Source organism: Arachis stenosperma, chromosome 6, assembly GCF_014773155.1.
Source record: "Arachis stenosperma cultivar V10309 chromosome 6, arast.V10309.gnm1.PFL2, whole genome shotgun sequence".
Classification (NCBI taxonomy): domain Eukaryota; kingdom Viridiplantae; phylum Streptophyta; class Magnoliopsida; order Fabales; family Fabaceae; genus Arachis; species Arachis stenosperma.
Window position 1 is genome coordinate 79,965,038 of NC_080382.1, and position 4,366 is coordinate 79,969,403.

Below are 4,366 nucleotides of genomic sequence, written 5' to 3' on the forward strand. Positions count from 1 at the left end.
CACCGCTGTTCCATAACCACAGTCATCCACCGCATTCTTCCATCATCAACACATTTGGGACTTCCATCACTCTCGTCGTTGTCAATCATCACTCTCGGTAAACCTAACTCTACTTTTATGAGTATAAATTTTAATCCTCCTTCAGTGACTTTTTCTTCTCTTCAAACCCAACATCTATGGTGACTATATTTTCTTCCAGTTAGTTTAATTGCTGCTTGATTTCATTTCTGATTTGGGATTAAGCTAGGGTTTGCTTTTGATTTTGTGATTTATTTGGTTGCTGTGATGAATTTTTTATTTAATCAAAGCATTTCGAATGATGCATGTAAGCTGTTTGATGAAAAGCCTCCGAAACATTCTTCTATCTTGTTATGTCCTTTCTCATAAGAAAACATACTTGCTCTCCTAACTACACAGTGGTTTTCTGTGAAGGTCCCTTGAACAAACAGAACCTGGAGTTTTTCTGAGCTGGGTTGGAGCTGAATCCAAGGTACGGAAGCTTCTCAGTACATCCAGTTGGGAAAGCTATTGTGGATGCTGCTCAGAAAGTTAATTGTACTAACGCTAAGGTTCTTCTTTCTCTATTCAACTTCCCCATCCTGACATCAAGTGTTCTCACTGCTTTATTCTGTGACGAACTTTACTTATTTATTTATTTAAATTATTAATTAGTTTATCATATTAATAAAATGTATTTTACTTAAATAATGGAAATAAATAAACAAAATTATTTGAAAATTAAAATAAAAAGATAATAACATTGTTATATTTGCCGACCCTGCTCTTTACTATATTACCTGGTTTATCTATGCGTCTGAGTGTGTATGTGTTAGAAAGGGAATGATATTATAGTTTATAATACTGGCGGATTTTTGGCTTTCCATGAGCTAATCTGCCTCTAATAACAGTTGGCTAATTGCTATTGAGTTGCTATTCTCTTGTAGAGGAGAAACGGCTGGGTACTTAACTTTGTTTTGTGCCTCCTTTTACTGTCAGTATATGCCATCTATATGAGATTGACTTATTAATAGGCAATGTTTATTGGCTGTAAGACTCACTGACTAATGTACTTTTGTAAAATAAAACTTTTTGGTGGTAATTTGTGAATGGCTGAAATCTGTAATTCATGTTAAATATATTGTCATAAAGGTTAGTTTCATGAGGACACACCTGTTAGCGTACTATAAATTTGCAGGTTACAGATGGAACATTCCTTGAAGAACCTGGTTCTAGTGCAGTAGCAACTGTTGATAACAAAAAGGTCTTTGTTGGGACATTGGATTGGATCACCACGTACTGGAGTATTTGATTTTTATCATTCTCTGAAAATATACAGGGTAGGATGCACCTCAAATTTTATTTATTTTTAAAATTTAATTTATTTAAAGGAATTTTTTTCCATTTTTTTTCAAATGAATGCAGCATATTGCTGATTATGCTTACTTTAATTAGCTGAATTGGTTGAATTTTTTTCCATTTTTTCCATTTTTTTCCATTATGCAGCATGTCCTTCATACATATATATTATCCTAAATGGGTAGAATAAGTAATGATAATATGCGATTCTTGATTTGAGAATATTGAATGCTATGGCCATCTCCATGTTGGTACATGCATAGTGCTATGGATTTTATGCACTCACGTGCATCTGTTTCAGAAGCTTCATTTTCGTTCATCAAACATTGAATTGACTTAATGAAGTCACCAGTCTCATTCTCACGCTGTCAAGGAAAACAAAACATAGAATTTATTGGCATAATTTAAAAGAAAATTTTCTAAAACGAATTAAAAAAATTATTTTTTAAAATAAATAAAAATAATTATTCAATTCTATTTCTTTTCATTTTAGGTTAGAGACAAATTGAGTGTGCCAAGTCCAATTTGAAAATAGCTCGGTCCCGTGAACTACCAACCCGTGAACCCAATGTGCAAACTAAAGTACAATAGTGTTCGAAAAGTGCATTTGGTTTACTAATAAAACGTAGTGCGTGGGTAATTGCTTTAATTTTGTTTTAATTTCAATAATAATCTGAGATATTTTTAATTATAATTTTCTGTAATGATATTATATTTTACTTCTGCTTTACTGCTGCTATAGTACTTAATTAATTTATTGCTAGATTGTTTAATTAAATGATTAACTATTATGTCAGAATTTTACTAAAAATGCTTGTATTATATGATCTCCTGAGTTTGGTATTATGTCTATTTACAATTTAACTTAGACTACTCACTTGTGCTGTGTTTTTAGATCCTTAAAGATAGACGGTTGAATGAGACTGCCGTCTTGGTGTCCCTGTGAAAGCCACAATCAAAGAGGTATTTTTGTAAAAAGCAAATCCTGATAGATTATTCACAAGTTTAATATTTAGTTTGCTATATTAAAATAAATTTGGTGGAAGCTTAATATTCACAAGCCTCCTATTAGTCTTAAGTCTCCATTTGGAGAGGACCGCATTATCGAATTGTCCATTGGCTCTAGTTTTGGAGCTAATAAAAATGAATATGATGATGTTGCAGACTTTGATGATGATATCGATTTTTAATAGGGTAACATTCTTTTCTATCTTTCTCTTTAAATCTAAATATATAGTAGAGAATGCAGGTAGTTGAAACATAAAAGCTGCAGGTTGAGTAAGAAAATAGCTTTTCAAACTTTCATGTTTAATTTAATTTAATTTAATTTTGTTTTGGTGCAGTATATATAGAACTTTCCATTTTCAAAATTTTAATGTTTCATCTCTCATTTACTTTCTGCAATATGGTTAAAAGAATTAAAATATTTTTCGTAATTTTTACATATTTTATAATCTGTTATACTACTGAATCAGTTAATAGTAAAAAGGGTAATTAAAATAAATTATTAGGTTTTATTATTGTAGAATTTGCAGTGATGCAAAGTTAGTAGGTAGTCTTTTTGTTCTTTTATTTTTTATTTTTTGAATAATGGGTGGTTTAAATTGTTTACATTACAGAACGCTATATGGTAGTTGCTACTTTACTTAATTGTTGCTGATTTGCACTGAACAATGTTATATATAACATAATTTAGCTTGTGTTGATGGAATTGTTAGTGCAGCAGTTGATGGAATGCATGCTGGTTTCATCTTTAATATTATTTTAGCTTGTGTTGTTTTAATTTTGTCTTTAATATATATGTAGATCATGGCTCCTCAGGTCAAGGGTAAAGGTGTCAAAGGTCATAGAGGTTCTCGAGCCACCGCCGCAGCCGCTATTACCAACACCTCCACCTCTTCTGGGACTTCAATTGTGCCAAATTTTCAGTCAGAACCACTTACCCAGCAACCGTATTTGATGGTGTCTAATCCAGGCTACACTGGTCTTCCTCCACCAACTTAGCCTACTCCAGGATGTATGGACCCTCCACCACCCCCTCTTCCAATTTTGATTCCTCCTCCGTCTCGCAATTCCAGCTTATTAGTTGATTCAGAAACATCTGGAAGCTCTAGTACATCTCCTCCATCAGAAACTGCATCGGTTCCTAATGTTGTCACAAAACAAAGATTGGTTCCTGATGGAAAAACAAGGTAAAATTTGATTGCTTGAATTAGAGAAATAATTGCTTTTTTTTTTTAGTTTCCTAACATGTCAATTCTTTATAAAATTATCAGTTGGTTACCTTTCCCTCCTGGTTCGCAAAAGATTACAGAGATCATCAAGAAACGGTATGATAAACCATATAAAAAGTTTGGGGATGTCCCTCTTCTGATAAAGAAGCCTTGGTTTAAGGAGTGGAAGGTAAAAATAAGATATATATCAATGATCATATATGATTTATGTATATCTTTGTCATCTATACTATAATTCTAACCTTTCTTTTTTGCTAATGTGCTGATTAATGTCCTGCAAGAAAAATATCATGAGAATATGTGTTTCACTTAGCTTTATAAATGTCCTATATATAAATTGCTAAGTTTTGTTTACCTGTTTCAATCAGTTTTGAATAATCATAATAATCATGTTAATATACCATAATTCATGATATATAGTTGTATAGCTAAAATAGGAATATACATGATCCATAAAGAGGTAACAATAAATCATGAACTGGAGAAAAACGGGAGCAAACATGCAGTAGGTTAACATCCAGGGTCTTAATTATCATAGAGAGCTCTAGTATCCAAAAAGAGCTTAATACTGGGTTATTTTCTTGTCTTATCTTATATTATAGTATCATTTTTATGTGCAGAGCCATTTTTTTATTGATGATGATGATGAGGAGTTTTTTTGGAGGGCTTTCAAATATAGGACAAGTAAGCGATTTAGCCAAATGATGTCAGATATCCGTGAGGGTGTGGATACAACCCACGAATGGCTAATTCCTGCTTACAAAAAGGTGTTGGAA